Source organism: Nicotiana tabacum, chromosome 1 (assembly GCF_000715075.1).
Source record: "Nicotiana tabacum cultivar K326 chromosome 1, ASM71507v2, whole genome shotgun sequence".
Classification (NCBI taxonomy): Eukaryota; Viridiplantae; Streptophyta; class Magnoliopsida; order Solanales; family Solanaceae; genus Nicotiana; species Nicotiana tabacum.
Genome location: NC_134080.1, coordinates 80,588,191 through 80,607,119, shown reverse-complemented (window position 1 = coordinate 80,607,119; position 18,929 = coordinate 80,588,191). Strand labels below are relative to the sequence as shown.

Below are 18,929 nucleotides of genomic sequence, written 5' to 3'. Positions count from 1 at the left end.
AAGTGACAACCTTACATACTTTTATAAATTAATTTTTAAAGCACAAGCATGATTTTATATGGGAATCCATCATGTATCACCAAATAACTAAACGGAAGTTAAAGATGATAACATGACAGAAGGATCATATCTAATTATAAACCATTATAATTATAATTTGTACTAGGTGTACATACCTCATCTGCCTTATTTATTAGAAATATGCATACCTTGTTCGTACGCTTATAATGATCAGTAGACAATATATGCTGATCTTTTTAGTCATATAAATAAAAATTGCATAATCAAATTTCAATAGTTTAATGCAACGCACATACATTCTGACAAATATGAAAAGTACATGTAAATCATATATCTAATACTAAGGGATTGCATTTTATTATATCATGAAATAAGTTATGTCTAACAACCATAAAAACAAGGAGTTATAATCTGTTGCTAGTTACTTTCTTCTACAATTTAGTTAATAATAGGACCCATACTTATTTCATGTAAACAAAGAAAGAGACACACAATCCCACTCTATAACATGCTTTAATTCTGTTAATACCAGAGATGAAAGATCCAACCAATGCTTAGTACTTAAATTAAATGATGGATTAAGCATTAGAAATAAAAATTTATGAAGGATAAAATTGCTAAGAAAAAATATGGGAACAAGTCTTAATTCTTAAAATATGAATGTGAAATCTTGTTAATTTAACCTATTCTTAATCTAACATGTTACATATTTGACCACACACATCAGGAAAAGAACAAAGCAGAAAAAGAAAGTTATTCCTACAACATGAATATGCTATAGTATATTTTTTTATGGGAAAATATGGTTCAAATGTTTAATGCACTTTTTTCCCCGTGGTATTATGTTGTAATCCACTCCCAAAAACTTCAGTAAATCATTGATTATTTTTCTCCAATAAACATAATAGCATATGAGTAGCAAGAGTTTGAAAACAAACCAGAACACTGCCGAGTGGACATAAAAGCTGAGTACTTCGGTGCTAGCATTGACTTTCTGAATGGCTTGAACAAACCTTGACTGATACAGTAAAAAATTATAGACATATGTAACTCAATTGGTTAGAGTTCGTGTTGATAACGTGTTAAGAAACTAAGTTCAAAGTAATAATATGAAACAATAAAATAGACAAAAGATGTAGAAAGAAAGAGGGAACTTTCTTATTTCCTCAATGTATTCCAAGTATGTACAATGTGATGCTCAAACCTTTTATTTATAGGATGACATTAAGGTAATACAAAAGGATTTCATGAATATGATATTAACTATGGAGATCATAAGGGAAGATCATGGAGGAGGTTATAGAGTTGTGGGAGTTACAACCATAATGGTGAAGAATAGTGGGAAGTTAATGGAGAACATTATCATGGGAGTAACTTCTTTAGGAGTTATAGACATCCACTACAAAATATAATATTTTATAACACTCTCCCTTGGATGTCTATAGATAATGTTCCTCGTTAAAACCTTACTAAGAAAAAATCCTGTGGGAAAAAATCTTAGTGAAGGAAAATGAGTGCACATATCTTGTAATACGCGTATGTGCCTAGCTAAGGGAAAACCCAGTGGGATAAAACCTTAGCTAAGGGAAAAAGAGTACAGCGCGTATGTGCCTCCCCCTGATGAAAACATCACTTTATTTCTCGGAGACGACAAATTCCAAGCTTGTATAACAACTTCTCTAATCTTGAGATCGGCAATGTCTTGATGAATTATTTCGCGAAATTATCACTTGAACGAATTTCTTGAACATCTATTTCATCATTCTGTTGAAGATCGTCTCTGCAAAGAAACTTTGGCTAAATGTGCTTTATTTTGGCTTCTTCAATATATCGTTCTTTCAATTGAGCTATGCAAGCAGCACCATCTTCAATATTATTGGAATCTTCTTTTTAAAAAAAGCAGACGTCTTATTGGTGTTGTGACACTTAATTTATAAGATGTTAGTATCTTGGTGTGAAGAACGAACTTCATGTAATGCCCTGCATTTACATAGCCAACAAAACTTTTGACAATATTTATTAGATTAGACAAATCTATCAATGATTCTCTTGTAAAATATTACTAGTTGCATTCCAGTGTCTCCGTATCAAATTAAAGTTAAATCTTGCTAGTATAACGTAATACTCAAGGTTCTAGCAAGAAACATAAGTGCACCCAGGGCACTATGACATAAAAATAAATCATATATATCATACATGGATTGCTGAAGCTTTATTTAACAAAATTTTTGGGAACCTCTATATGCTTCAGAACAGTTTAAATCCTTCAAGAATTTTCATTATACGCATAAAACCTGAAAATAATTTTATTCACCACAGGAGAACCTGTCTCCATATAACTAATGTTAGGATATTTATGAAAAATCGTGTGTCATAAGTCGTCTTTATGTCTATCAAATAATACGCGATGCGATTGATGTTGCCCACTCTATATACAAACTTTTAGCATATTAAATATAACAATAATATTTTAGCATTTCTTTCCTCCTCTTGATGTTGCCCACTTTATATACAAACTTTTTGAGGCGCCTATGCGATTGAATCTTGCTAATTACAAGTTCTTTAATTTGCTAACCTATTTGATGTTGCAAATATAAACAATTAGCAGGTAATTAACATGGGTGACAAAAATACTCTTTTGTGCTGCCCGTACATCTTAATCTTTTTCAGCTCATATTTTGAGCTTTTGTAGCAACTATATCGCACAACCTAAATGGAGCCTTATCGTTCAGGAAACATATATAATATGTCAACAACTCTTTTGGCATGACTTAATGCTTCTTGTGTTGAGTGTCAAAATTATCCCACATCGGTTGGGGAGTGAATTGGGTGGGAATTTCACCCTATAAAAGGAGGCCTAATGTTTAGGATTTAAACACACCTTTCATTTGCCTTCTTATTTTCTTAAGGCATTTGTATCTTCTCTCTTTAGTATTATTTCACTTGTATTTTTTGAGTGGAATAAAATATTGGTTGTGTCCGAGGAAGTAGGCAAAATTGGCCGAACCTCGTAAATTCTGGTGTTCCATTTATTGTTGTATTATTGTCTTATTTATTATTTAGTGGTTGTCATAATTTTTGGTATAGTAGTTGTGAATCATTCACACTATATACATTTGGCTTCCGCAACAATTGGTATCAGAGCCAAGGTACTGTCTAAGTATGCTCTGTGATTGCAGCATAGTCTGATCTTCCACATCAAAAAAGATTTATCTTGGTAACTGAGTCAAGGTTCTGTTTGAGTATGCTCTGTGGTTGCAACTTAGTCTGATCTTCCACACCATAAAGGAAATAATCTTGATTTGTGTCGTTAGCTATTAAATAATCTTTGTGTCAAAGATGGGAGACAATAAACAAAAAGAATCTACATCAAGTGTCAACAATACGTCATCATTGACATCTTTGCTTATGACAAGAATTGTGCCAAATGCGAAATTTGCGGTAGAAATTTTTGACGGGTCGGGACATTTTGGGATGTGGCAAGGCGAGGTTCTAGATGTCCTTTTTCAACAAGGGCTAGATCTTGCTATTGAAGAAAAGAGACTAGATGATATTGGAGAAGAAGATTGGAGAATTATCAACCGTGTTGCTTGCGGTACTATTCGATCCTACCTTGCTAGAGAGCAGAAATATCCATACACAAAGGAAACTTCTGCAAGTAAATTATGGAAAGCACTGGAGGATAAATTTTTGAAGAAAAATGGTCAAAATAAATTGTACATGAAGAAGAGACTGTTTTTCTTCACCTATGTTCCTGGTACCACGATGAATGAACATATCACCAGTTTCAATAAGTTGGTCACAGATTTGCAAAATATGGATGCAACTTTTGATGATGGTGACTTGGCCTTGATGTTGTTGGGGTCACTTCCTGATGAGTATGAGCACCTTGAAACTACTCTACTCCATGGAAATGACGAAATTTCTCCCAGAGAAGTTTGTTTGGCTTTGTACAGCTATGAACAAAGAAAAGGAGAAAAATAGAAGGGCGGAGAAGGAGAAGCACTAGTTGTGAGGGTCGTCCTCAAAATCAAACGAGGACAAAGAAAGGAAGATCCAAGTCAAGATCTAGACCCAGCAAAGATGAATGTGCCTTTTGTCGAGAAAAGGGGCACTAGAAGAAAGACTGTCCGAAGCTGAAGAATAAGGCCAAACATAACAATGGGAAGGCTATTATGGATTCAAATATAGCTGATGGTGATGATTCAGACTTCTCATTAGTTACAATAGAGCCATCAACATTATTAGATATATGGTTGATGGACTCGGCTTGTAGCTATCATATGTGTCCCAACAGGGATTGGTTCGTGGATTTTTTTCAAGAAGGAGAATATGGAGTCTTCCACACAGCGGATAACAGCCCTCTTACCTCATATGACATTAGTTCAATACGATTAAGGAACCATGATAGAATGATCAGAACATTAACAGATGTTCGATATGTACCGGGTTTGAAGAAAAATCGCATCTCTATAGGAGCCCTATAATCAAAAGGGTTCAAAATCATTGCAAAAAATGGAGTGATGAGAGTATGCTCCGGTGCACTAGTTGTAATGAAGGCCAATCAGAAGAACAATAATATGTACCGTTATCGCGGTAGTACAATTATTGGGACAGCGACAGTAACATCTAGTGACGAAAAAGAGGTAGAAGCAACCAGGCTATGGCACATGCGCTTGGGACATACTAGAGGAAAATCCTTGAAAATTTTATCAGATCAAGGATTGTTAAAAGGAGTAAAGGGTTGCAACTTGGAGTTTTACGAGCATTGTGTCAAAGGTAAACAGACAAGGGTTAAATTTGGTACAGTGATCCATAATACTAAAGGTATTTTGGATTATGTACACTCTAATGTTTGGGGTCCTTCCAAAACACCTTCATTGGGTGGGAAGCACTATTTTGTAACCTTTGTTGATGATTTTTCCCGAAGAGTGTGGGTGTATACAATGAAGAGCAAAGATGAAGTGTTGGGAATTTTTCTCAAATGGAAGACGATGGTGGAGAATCAAACAGGCAGGAGGATCAAATGTATTCGCATGGACAATGGAGGTGAATACAAAAATGATCATTTTAATAAGATCTGTGAAAATGATGGCATCGTCTGACACTTCATTATCAGACATACACCACAACAGAATGGAGTGGCAGAATGTATGAACCGGACCTTGCTGAAGAAAGTACGGTGTATGTTGTCCAATGCTGGCTTGGGTAAAGAATTTTGGGCTGAGGCAGTTACATATGTATGCCACCTCATTAATCGCTTACCATCTATTGCTATTGATGGCAAGACACCATTTGAAAAATAGTATGGAAAGCCTGTTGTAGATTATGACTCTTTGCACGTGTTTGGCTCAATTGCGTATTATCATGTGACAGAGTCAAAATTGGATCCAAGGGCAAAAAAGGCTATTTTCATGGGGATTACTTCTGGAGTCAAAGGATATCGCTTATGGTGTCCTATGTCAAAGAAAGTAATATTCAGCAGGGATGATACCTTTGATGAATCTACTATGGTAAATAAGGTAACAGAAGATACCAAACAAAATGAGGGTGCTTCTAAGCAGGTGGAGTTTGGGGAAAAATTTATTTTTCCTACACAAGAAGCAGAAGAGGAAACAAATGAAGATTATCCTCTAGAAGAAGAGCCAGTAGATTGGGAGATTCCAACTCAGGAACCTCAACAACAACTTGAATCAATTGCAACTAGCAGGCCAAAAAGGACAATAACAAAACTTGTTCGTCTTATAGAGACGGTTTCTTGTGCCACCTCAATTGTAGCTGATGATGCTCCTACCACTTATAAAGACGCAGTCCAAAGTTCAGAAGAAGATAAGTGGAGGATTGCCATGAATGATGAAATACAGTCCCTTCATCAGAATCATCCATGGAGATTGGCCAATCTCCCGAAGGGAAGAAAGCAATTGGGTGCAAATGAGTATTTGCAAAGAAAGAAGGATTTCCTAACCAAGAAGATGTTCGCTACAAAGCAAGATTGGTGGCCAAAGGATATGCTCAAAAGGAGGGAATTGATTACAATGAAGTGTTTTCTCCAGTTGTAAAACATTCCTCCATTAGAATTATGTTGGCTTTAGTGGCACAGTTAGATTTGGAACTAGTTCAGATGGATGTAAAAACTGCGTTTTTACATGGGAACTTGGAGGAGAAAATCTACATGACTCAGCCAGAAGGATTCAAAGTTGCTGGAAAAGAAAATATGGTATGCAAACTTGAAAAATCATTGTACGGATTGAAACAATCTTCTAGACAATGGTACAAGCGATTTGACAAGTTTATGTTGCGGCAAGGGTACAAGAGAAGCAAATACGATTATTGTGTGTATTTGCGCAAGCTTAAAGATGGTTCCTTTGTATATCTTCTCCTATATGTTGATGATATGTTGATAGCTTCCAAGAATTAGGAAGAAATTGATAAGTTGAAGATTCAACTAAAGAAGGAGTTCGAGATGAAGGATCTGGGTGAGGCAAAGAAAATTCTTGGCATGGAGATAATAAGAGATAGACGTTCAAAGAAACTCTGTTTATCTCAGAAAGAATATTTGAAGAGAGTACTACAGTGCTTTGGCATAGATGAGAAGACTAAGCCAGTTAGTTCTCCACTTGCTCCCCATTTTAAGCTAAGTACTACTATATCGCCAAAAGATGAAGCTGAACAAGAGTATATGTCAAAGGTACCATACGTAAATGTTGTTGGTAGCTTGATGTATGCAATGGTCTGTACGAGACCTGACATTTCACAAGTTGTTGGAGTTATTAGCAGATATATGCATAATCCATTAAAGGAGCATTGACAAGCTGTGAAGTGGATTCTACGGTATATTAATAATACTGTAGATGTTGGGTTAGTTTTTGAGCAGGAAGGCAATCAGTCTGTAGTTGGATATTGTGACTCAGATTTTGCGGGTGATCTGGACAAACAAAGATCAACTACTTGTTATGTGTTTACTTTTACAAAGACACCAGTTAGACGGAAGTTTACTTTGCAGTCAACAATTGCTTTGTCTACAACAGAGGCAGAGTACATGGCTATTACAGAGGCTGTGAAGGAGGCAATTTGACTTCAGGGGTTGCTAAAGGAGCTTGGTATTGGACAAAAAAGTATCACAATTTTTTGTGATAGTCAAAGTGCTATTCAATTAGCGAAGAACCAAGTTTATCATGCAAGACGAAGCACATTAATGTTCCGTATCATTTCGTACGAGAAATCATAGAAGAAGGTGGAGTCACGGTGAAGAAAATTCATATTACAGAGAATCCTGCTGATATGCTAACAAAAGTGGTGACTGCGGTCAAGTTTCAACATTGTTTGGATTTGATCAACATTGTTGAACACTGAAGATTGAAGATGAAGACATAACCAAAATTTGTTACTGAGAGAAAATTGAAGATGTGGAATTTTGCCAAGGTGGAGATTTGTTGAGTGACAAAATTGTCCCACATCAGTTGGGGAGTGAATTGGGTGGGAATTTTACCCTATAAAAGGACGCCTAATATTTAGGATTTAAACACACCTCTCATTTGCCTTCTTATCTTCTTAAGGCATTTGTATCTTCTCTCTTTAGTATTATTTCACTTGTATTTTTTGAGTGAAATAAAATATTAGTTGTGTCCGAGGAGTAAGCAAAATTGGCCGAACCTCGCAAATTCTGGTGTTCCTTTAATTGTTGTATTATTGTCTTATTTATTATTTAGTGGCTGCCATAATTTTTGGTATAGTAGTTGTGACTCATTAACACTATATACATTTGACTTCCGCAACATCTTGTATAGTGAATATCTTACAAAACATGTCAAGTTTAAGGGGTTATTTACGTATTTGGCCTTTTAATTGGAGTAGTACGTATTACATTCCGTAAATCAAAAGCTGATGTGGGTCAACAGGAAAATTTGGCCTCATCAACTTCAGTGGTTGGACCAAAATATAAGGCGAGTTGATTTCCACCAACTTCAGCCAAAAATTAAATGGTGTATACAAATTAAATGGCTACATCAAGTTGTGGATTCTATGATCATTCCTAATATGCTCAAGCAAGGACTTAGGAATATTATCAAAGAAACATCTCAGACCTTGAAGAATGCAGAGGTTATTATATTATTTCTCACTGCTACGGAGAAGCTAATGAGTGGATGACTTTTTTGCTAAATTGGCCTCTTCCAATGGAATTAGTACCTTCTATTACTTTTTTCAACAACTCATGATAGAGGTGAAAAAACTTTTTCAACTTGATAGATGACAAATATGACAAGTCTAACTTAATAACAATAATAATAATAGTTCGGACATAGTAAAGTCTCTTTCACATTTTCTGAAGAATATTCTTGGTGTAAAATTTTAGAGATAAAGTCCATATCCCCCTCTTCTCTTTGTATTGTGCAAAATTGTTGAATGGATAAGGGAAGAAGCATCATGCCCAAGGTGATGGTAATTTGATTTTAAAAAAGTTGGATTCATCAACTCCACCACAAGTAGGCCACGCACAAGAAAAGTAGATAGTTATAGCCTATAGGACAAGGAGTTTTCACCTAATGTCCCTTTTAAGGATAGGTATTTAACTTTTGTCCCTGTTTATAAAATAGACACCCACTACAACTCTCATATTCCTCCTTCTTCTTCCAATAAATTATATATGAATATGCAACTTGTGAACACCTAATTTTTGTACTATTTTAACACCTCCTAAAGTTATTAGTGTTTTGTTATTTTAATTATTTTTCTCAATTTTTGTGACTTTAATTGCATATTTCCTATCATAAAATACTAAAAAAAATAGTTCTTTCTTCATTTGTGCATTTTAAGAATTAACTAGCTGTTCAGTTGGTGAATTAATCTAGTTAATTGATCATTAGAATAAGTTATTTAATTAATTTATTTGTGTAAAATTAGTTTAATAAGTAGGATTAAGGAAGAAATTTGGCCAAGTTTGAAAGAAAAAGTGTCCAAGAGTGCAAGATAAAGGGCTGCCATTGAAAGGGTCTGAAACTACGTAGTTTTGCCTCAAAACTACGTCGTTTCACTAAATGAAACAAGATCAAATCATACCCATCCATTCCATCTTGATCCAATGGATCTCATTCACTCTTGGCTTAGGTATTTAAAGCCTCAAAAATCTGAAAATTGTCCTCATTTTCACCCATAATTCTTTTCTCCTTCTTCTCTCTTCACTCTCTCTACGCCGCCCCAGCTCCGCCCACCGCCGCCGGCCGGAAATCGCCGCCGCCGGCGGACCACCTCCAAACACCTCCAAATTCACACCATGTAATCTCCACAACTTCCTCTTTCCATATCTCCAAACCAAATCCTTCATAAATCCCTCAAACCCCTTGAATCTTAGATCTAGGAAACTTTCCCGTCACTTTTTTGCCCAAATTCTTGAAGCTCCAACCACTACCGCCCCACAATACTTATATCAATGGATAGAGCTCCCCAAGACCTAGCTATTGATGCCAATTTTACCCTGAAAATCCGGCGACCAAAATCCGGCCAAATTCCGGCGACCTCCCCGAACACTCTCTTTGGGCATACCACCATTTTTCGGCCACTTGAATTGTAAAATGGTAAAAATTCTATTCTTTTTTGTGGCTGTTTTTTCTATTTTATTTTTATTTTTTCAGATTTTATTTTTGTCTATTATTAATTATTTTAGCATTAGTTTTTGAAGTTTGAAATGTTAAATTTTCTGTTTTTTCACTTGTTGAAGTAGTAAAATAGTTTTGTGTTGATAAAAGTGAGGTAGTAAAAAATACTTAAGAGTAGATGGTACTTGTTTGGTTGTTTATTTACTGCTTCAAGACTCTTTGAGTACAACACTCAAAAGTCAAATTGTTTGGTAAGAAAATGTAGACCTTTGGACAGTGTTTGAATAAAAGTCTGTCTTTGAACAGTGAAGGGCAGATTTTGTTTGAAATACTCTCTGTTGGATAAGATTGAACCAAAAAAGTCTTGCTTTTAAATTTAAGAGCAGATTTTGTGGAAAAATCTGTCAGAAAGATTGATTTTTAATCTTGAAATAGCTGATTGTTTCTGAGGAAAAAAAGAAGAAGAAGGAGGACATTCCATCTTACTAAGGGAGCTCTAGACACACAAAAAAGAGAAAAAATCAGTAGCTATAATATCCCTTAGCAGCTTTTGTGAGTTGATTCTTAAGTGAAAAACTTGTTTAAGGAAAATAGAGTAGTCTTGAAAGATTTTTCTGGAGTTACATAATTGTACTGTTTTGCTGGGGTATTTCTAGTTTATTTTCTTGGGTTTGAATCTGCCGGTTGTCGCTGTCTTTTGCTGGTGTTGCTGCCCGTTTAATTGTTTTGCTATTGATTTTGGAAAGAGCTGACTCTGCTGTATTTGTTCTTCTTTCTGCTGTCCAGGTAATTTTCGGACCATGTAAACTCATAAAATTGAATTGGAATGAAAGATAATGACGCTGGGAAATTTTAGTAGTATTATCCTTCTATTGTAATTCATTTTTATATGCTCTTGAATGTTTGATAATGTTATGACGATATGTTAGTTAATTAAATTGTGTTAAGCATCTTTAATTATTTTTATTTTTGCAAAGCATTAGATATAATTCCACTGGCATTTGGTTGTCTGAAAGGAGCATATATATTAAAATTTGAACCCTTGTAGCCATGTTTGTCCCTTTGTTGTCACCAAGCTAAGTTTTTATTATTATTATTATTATTATTATTATTATTATTATTATTATTATTATTATTATTATTATTATTATTATTATTATTATTATTATTATTATTATTATTATTATTATTATATTTTAGAGTCCCAATAATCTTTTTTTTATCTCTTAAAAAATACTTATTTAGTAAGGTGGTTAAGTTGTAGATTAGAAAGACAATCTGTAAACTTATTTTTGTAAATAGTTGGCTACGGATTGCAAATAGCAAGATATGACCAAATCTGTAACATAGCTTTAAAAGGCCATATCTGCATATTTAAAGTCCAAAAGCATATGGGCTTTTGGATTTTGTCTTGGACATGAGCCCATTTGACTCCATCAACCCAATAGTGGGCTGCCTCATTCAATGTCAAGATAAGCCCACATCTTACTAGTTTTAAGCAATGTCAATTGATAATTTTCTCTCATTACTCTCATCTTTTAAATTAGTACTCATAACAATAATTTTCTCTCATTAGTTAAGTTGTAGATTATTATTCAAATCTTTTCTTTAATTTTTTTTAAAATAAATAAAAACGGACATAAGAAAAGCATAAAAATCAAATAAATCACAGTTTATCCAAGTTTAATTCAAGCCAAATGTAGTCAATAAAGCGACCGTGCTAGAACCACGGGACTCAGGGAATGCCTTACACCTTTTTCCTGGTCAACAGAATTCCTTACCGGGACTTTATTTTCGCAGCCCAATAATAATAGAGTCAAACCTTCATTTGAATAGGGATTCGAATAAAAGGTGACTTGGAACACCAGTAAAAATCAATTCCAAGTGGCGACTCTGTAAATAAAATAATCCCTACTTCAAATTTGTCGCTTTAATTGGAAAAACTCTTTAACCCACAATCAGTTACATTTTCCACACATATTTCTTGGAGGGAGAAAAGGGGAGAGACTGCTCTGGCGACTCCGCTGGGGAAAACTAGAATTCGAGCTTGTACATGTTGACTTTTATTTGGCTTTATTAATTTTGTATATACTGTGATTTATTTGGGTATAATGTGCTACTAGTTTGCTTTTTACCGCTTTGATAGTTTTGAACGGTACATATAAATTGTCTTCTGTCGCACTCCCTCCGAGTCTTCTTGAGTTAAAATTGGGCATTTGCTTGACATAGCCCGCTTTCTTTGAGATAGCCGAGGTGTTTGTCACCCGGTGAAGGATTTTAGTCAAACCTATTTTAGGCGGGGAGCACCACCAGTTAAGCCGAAAAGCAATGCTACCGGTACACTGACCCTCCTTGGCTCGAGTTGTCCGCTCGAGTAAGCTAGTCTAGATACCTTTTCCACCAAGATTTAAACCTAGGAGAACAAACCTCATACCGTATTTTCTTAATAGGTTCGCTCTATGTGCATCACATGCATTTGACTTAGCAAAACTTGGCACAGAGGTCGGGTCCGTATAAGACATGTATCCTATTTGAGACCATCATGTTCACGTATGTGCTACATGATACATCATTTGGAAGGTTTGCTTGCATTGTCGACCGGCTTTAGAAAATTAGTGTAGCAGAATTATTAAAAAAAAGGTACCCAGTTTTACCGAACTACGCGGGTCTGATTCTCATCGGATGTGAGATACGTAGGCAGACCTCATCGGTTCCAGCCCCCAATTTTTTTTTTAAAAAATTCAAATATATTTCCCTTTACTTCCTTCTTTAGAAAATAATTTCTTAGAGACCCCAATTTTAAAAAAAATCAAAAAAAGAATTCAAAATTATTTTCTTCTTTTTTCTTTTATAAGTCTTTCTTCCACAAAAAAAAAATCAAAATCAGATTTTTTTTCTTCAAAAATCAAAAAAAGAAAAATGAAAGAAAAAATCAAAAATTCCAAAAAAAAAAATTGTTGAATTCCAAAATATTTTTTTTTCTGCTTCAGAAGTTTTTCTTTCAAAAATTGAAAAAAAAATATTCGAAATTCAAAAATATTTTTATTTCTTCTTTAGAAGTGTTTATTTCAAAAAATTCCAAAAACAAAATAAAAAAAAATCTTTTTTTTAATTCTTTCTTTCAACAATTCCAAAAACAAAATGAAAAAAAATCGAATTTCAAAAAAAAATCGCTCTTCTTTCGAAGTCTCACTTTCAACAATTCAATAAAAAATTGAAATCTATAAAAAAAAATCTTTCTTCTTTTGAATCCTTTCTTTCTACCAAAAAAAAATCCAAAATCATTTTCCTTGTTAGGAGCTTTCGTGGAGTTATTTGTATATGAGTAAAAAACGAGAGTTAGTTTGTGTACTTTATTCCTGATTTTTCTGAACTACGTAATGATCTGTCATGCGGCATCATGATACGTAGACAATTCCCATTGGATTCGATCATAACCATAGAATTAACTGAGGAAAAAAATAAACCAAAAAAAATAAAGAAAAGAGAGAGAGAGAGAGAGAGAGAGAGAGAGACAAAAATAAAAGAGTGACCAAAAAAAAAGAAAGGAGAATGCCAAAAAATAAAAAGCGACAGAGACGAAAAAAATCAAAAGTGATTAAATAGAGGTAAAAATAAAAGAAAAGAGGTACATACTTAAAGGGTTAAGGCCGGGATGAAACATGCAACCGTTCAAACACATGGTAGAAATGTTTAACTATTAGGTGCATTGAATCCCCAACGTGCGATTTCCTATGTGTTAAATGTCTCAAAACTAACGAGGTTGTGGTGTGAGCAAATTAGTCAAGTTATGTTCAGGTGGTTGGATTTGTTGGTATGCAGTGATGAACGCGCAACCTTGCACGCGGCCACAACATTATACACAAAACCGAGCTCCACCTCCCAGAAATGCACATCCTTACCCAGCTCCATATAATCCCCAACCAAATGATCTCCGATACAATCCTCGCCCAAGAGAGCCTTTCAGAAAGAATCAGTTCACCCCTATTGGTGAATCGTATTCAAGCTTGTTCCAAAAGCTAATCAGGCTAGATCTATTGCAGCCAGTGGTCCCGAAATAGCCGAACCCCGAGTCCCCCTCGCACCGAGCTGATGTTAGATGTGAATACCACTCTAGAGCAGTGAGACACTGTACAGAGGACCGTTGGACTCTCAAAAGGGTAGTTGAAGATTTGATTGAAACTGAAAGAATCGTTTTTCGGGATAAAAAAGCTTCTTATGTGATGAACAATCTGTTGCATGCCCACAACATTGGGCAAATAGTCAGAATGATTTGCGAAGCTGAGGAATTTGATCCGGCACCAAAGTCCGTTGCAGCCTTTGCCGAGATAGAAGAAAAGCCAAAAATGGTCGCTAAGCATGAAAGTTCCCCATCAAACGAGAGTCTTAGTGGCCAGTCTTGTTATCCTTTCTGCATCCAGATTATCTCAGGGTGTGATCCGGATATTTTACCTTATTGTCTTACATTCTGATGCAAACCTTTCTATATTCAAAAAATTGAAAAAAAAAATCAAATAAAAAAAATTAAAAATCAAATGAAATTAATATTTCATTTTCCAGGAATGTCTCTTTTCTTAATCTTGTCATTTTTCTTTCTTATTCTCTTTTTAGTTCTGTTAAATGGAGATTTCAATAACATGACATGCTTGCGGACTTCATGCCCAGATCCTGAAAGGTGTTAGGCCTCGAAATAATGAATCAATGATTAGATCGCAATGAAGATAAAGTTTAAGGAAATAAAATAAAGAGTTGGAACAACTGAAGGAAAATTGGTTCCCGGATTGGAAAGGTCCGTACATTGCAACAAGAGTACTACCAAAAGAGTGCGTCGCACTTGGGACACATCGAAGGAAATGTCACTGAAATAACTGTCAATGCAAATGCAGTCAAAAGGTATATGTTGGATCCTCCATATAGTGTTAATATTCTCCAATTGGGATGATGAACGCTTTCATTCTCGCTAACCAAACACTATCAACCCTTTGCAAATCCTTTGAGCCGGCTCCCATTCTTTGAACACCCTCTTTGGAACCTGAAAGTGTTATTGAAAAAAAATAAAAAAATAAAAAGAAGAAAAAGAAAAAAAAAATGTACAAAAAAAAGAGGAAGAAAAGACAAAGAAAAAGAAAATAAAAGAGGAAAAGGAAAGGAAAAAGAAAGAGCAAACAAAACAAAACAGAAAAACGAAATAAAAAAAAAAAGTTCTTTGAACTACGTTCGACTTGATTCCGAAAAGATACGTAGGCAACCTCTCTCTAGGGTTCAGTCACACCAAAATAAAAATCCAAATTCCCCCAAAAGTGAACTGGGGCAGATGTTGTAATGGTCCGACGATGATCCCACCTGAATAGTTCCAAAGTTGTAATTCGATCCAAATCATTTTTACCCAAATCCTTTCAAGTCCTTCCGATCAATCGGTGAGAATGTAAGTATCAGAGAATACGACTACTTGGATCTGATGCAATAAAAATGAGAGAAATAAAATGAGAGAGTCTTATTGGTGAAAACCCACATGGGCACCATGAGGCGATGGTAAGAAGAGAAATGAAAAGTAAGAGAGTCTTGTTAGTGAAAACTCGTAAAGAGCACTATAAGGCGAGAAGAAAAATGAGAGAGATCAACTCGTGAAAACCTGCAAAGGGCGCCCCTAATCGAAAAGAGGATCCTCACAACCATCGGCACCGATAGAGTCCTGGCAAGGTTTATCGATTTTGAGGAAAAAATTGTGATGAATTTCTGAGAGTCGGACGGTTTACACAGATCAGGCATCCAGTCCAAAAGGCATGTCATGTTCATTGAAGTCTGCATGTACTCCAGATAAGTCCTTCTTTCCTTTCCCCAAAAGGGACACTTCTTATTTTAAACTCATTCTCCATTCCATTGTTTGTTTTCTTTGAATCCCTTTCGGTCTAACACTGTTCTGAAACTAAGACAAAGAAAGGATGACAAGACTGATTTATAGGGTTCTCATTTGGCGCGAGCTAATGTGCAGAAAGGCACCCAGCCTCGTACGTACGATCAAGTCGACCCCGACTAGCCATGGCGGCCGATGCTTCGAAATCAAAACTGTTTGAAAGAGAAAATCAAATGGAGTGCCTATAAAGGCAAATGAAGTTGAAAAGGTTGAGTCCCACGTGGCTAACCGTCTCGGTAAAGAGTTGAAAAAAGTCAAGGCATCCCAAATGCTCTGAATTTGAAGTTGGGAGAAAGAAGCCAGAAAAGAAAGGCTAATGAAGGCGAAATAAAATTGGAAAAGGTTAAGTCCCACGCGACTAGCCGTTGCAGCAAAGTTTGAGGAACCGAAAGTTCCCCAATGCTCCGAAGAAAAGAAAAGAAAAAAAATTGATGAAAAAAAAGAATATAAAAAAAAGAAGAAAAAAAAAGAGAAATCGGAAGGAAAAGGCCTACGAAGGCAAGATAAAGTCGAAAAGGTTGAGTTCCACCAACCAATCATCATGACAAAGTCTAGAAAAGCTAGAGTTTCTCCAGAGTCAGAAAGGCAATCGGTATTCAGGAAGCAACTAGTTTCAGTTGAAAGGGCTGAGATCAAGTGATCAAAACAATCAAGGCCACAAAACCAACAACCACTTTGAAAACTCACAAATTATTCTTTGTTTGAAGCAGGAATAAAGCATACAGAATGGTGATTCTAAAAGAAGGAATGTCACCAAACGTAAGCTCCTTAAAATCTCCATTTTTCTTTTACTTTCGGCATACATCACTATTGTTCACACCTCCTATTTTTATGTAGCTTAACCCAGGTAGAACCGTTTCGCCTAGGGGGATCCAGCTCCTAGTTTCCGGGTAGAAGTACTCTTCGCTCAGGTTATTTTTACGTAGCTTAAACCAGGTAGAACCTTTTTCTCCTAGGGGGATCCAGCTCATAGTTCCGGGTAGAAGTACTCTTCGCTCAGGTTATTTTTACGTAGCTTAACCCAGGTAGAACCTTTTTCTCCTAGGGGATCCAGCTCATAGTTCCGGGTAGAAGTACTCTTCGCTCAAGTTGTTTTACATAGCTTAACCCAGGTAGAACCTTTTCACCTAGGGGGATCCAGCTCATAGTTCCGGGTAGAAGTACTCTTCGCTCAGGTTGTTTTTACGCAGCTTAACCCAAGTAGAACCTTTTCACCTATGGGGATCCAGCTCATAGTTCCGGGTAGAAGTACTCTTCGCTCAAGTTATTTTTACGTAGCTTAACCCAGGTAGAACCTTTTTCTCCTAGAGGATCCAGCTCATAGTTTCCGGGTAGAAGTACTTTTCGCTCAGGTTATTTTTACGTAGCTTAACCCAGGTAGAACCTTTTTCTCCTAGGGGATCCAGCTCATAGTTCCGGATAGAAGTACTCTTCGCTCAGGTCGTTTTACATAGCTTAACCCAGGTAGAACCTTTTCACCTAAGGGGATCCAGCTCATAGTTCCGGGTTGAAGTACTCTTCGCTCAGGTTGTTTTTATGCAACTTAACCCAGGTAGAACCTTTTCACCTATGGGGATCCAGCTCATAGTTCCGGGTAGAAGTACTCTTCGCTCAGGTTATTTTTACGTAGCTTAACCCAGGTAGAACCTTTTTATCCTAGGGGGATCCAGCTCATAGTTCCGGGTAGAAGTACTCTTCGTTCAAGTTATTTTTACGTAGCTTAACCCAGGTAGAACCTTTTTCTCCTAGGGGATCCAGCTCATAGTTCCGGGTAGAAGTACTCTTCGCTCAGGTTGTTTTACATATCTTAACCCAGGTAGAACCTTTTCACCTAGGGAGATCCAGCTCATATTCCGAGTAGAAGTACTTTTCGCTCAGGGTGTTTTACGTAGCTTAATTCAGGTAGAACCATTTTGCCTAGGGGGATCCAGCTCATAGTTCTGGGTAAAAGTACTCTTCGCTCAGGGTATTTTACGTAGCTTAACCCAGGTAGAATCGTTTCACCTAGGGGGATCCAGCTCATAGTTTCCGCATAGAAGTACTCTTCACTCAGGGTGTTTTACGTAGCTTAACCCAGGTAGAACCTTTTCGCCTAGGGGGATCCAGCTTATAATTTCGGGTAGAAGTACTCTTCGCTCAGGCTATTTTATGCAGCTTAACTCAGGTAGAACTGTTTCGCCTAGGGGGATCAAGCTCATAGTTCCGGGTAGAAGTACTCTTCGCTCAGGTTGTTTTACATTAGCTTAACCTAGGTAGAACCTTTTCGCCTAGGGGAATCCAGCTCATAGTTTTCGGGTAGAAGTATTTTTCGCTCAGGGTGTTTTACGTAGCTTAACCTAGGTAGAACCATTTTGCCTAGGGGGATCCAGCGTGTAGTTTCGGGTAGAAGTACTCTTCGCTCAGGTTGTTTTATGCAACTTAACCTAGGTAGAACCTTTTCGCCTAGGAGGATCAAGCTCATAGTTCCGGGTAGAAGTACTCTTCGCTCAAGTTGTTTTACATTAGCTTAACCCAAGTAGAACATTTTCGCCTAGGGGGATCCAGCTCATATTTCCGGGTAGAAGTACTCTTCGCTCAGGTTGTTTTTATGTAGCTTAAACCAGGTAGAACCGTTTCGCCTAGGGGGGATCCAGCTCATAGTTTTCGGTAGAAGTACTTTTCGCTCAGGGTGTTTTACGTAGCTTAACTCAGGTAGAACCGTTTCGCCTAGGGGATCCAGCTCCTTGTTTCCGGGTAGAAGTACTCTTCGCTCAGGGTGTTTTACGTAGCTTAACCCAGGTAGAACCGTTTCGCCTAGGGGGATCCAGTTCCGGGTAGAAGTAATCTTCGCTCAGGTTGTTTAATACAGTTTAACTCAGATCAAACCTTTTTTCACCTAAAAGGATTCAACACTTTATCAATAATACATGGTGCTAACACTTGATTCTATTTCCTTCTAGTAAGAGAAGATACCAGCCCCTGATTACATTTCCTTTCAGTAATACGGGATACCGATCCCTGGTTACACAATCATTCGTTACCAAATTTTATTTCTTTTAGCTAGTTTATACTACTATTTCTGTTTGCCTTTTCAATAAATTAGACAATTTACAGATTTCTCTAATAACTCACAAAATTTTTCTAGTGCCAGACTGGGGCAGAATTTTTTTTTGTTCGTTTTTTATGGTTTTGCAGGCTCGGCCGTATAACACAAGTGAAGATTAAAGCTTGCAGTTTCATTTTCTCATCAGAAGGAAGAAGTTTTTCTATCACATGATAGTTGGAGTTAACTTTGACCATGTGTTAGTAACCCAGCTTCTCAAGATTCATCTTCTCAATTTCAGATCAGGAAAGCAAGCAAATGAAATTGAGTCATAATCGTTTCTTCAAAGAGTATCAAAATCCAATCTAAGGTCAACGCA

General features: G+C 36.4%; 1 long non-coding RNA gene across 1 annotated transcript; it reads left to right on the top strand.

Moving 5' to 3' along the window:
* The first annotated feature begins 9,150 nt into the window (after positions 1 to 9,150).
* LOC142180318 (uncharacterized) lies at positions 9,151 to 10,654 on the top strand. The gene is made up of 2 exons (XR_012708751.1): positions 9,151 to 9,593; positions 10,401 to 10,654. It is a non-coding gene; the product is annotated as an uncharacterized LOC142180318 (long non-coding RNA).
* Positions 10,655 to 18,929: the final 8,275 nt, after the last annotated feature.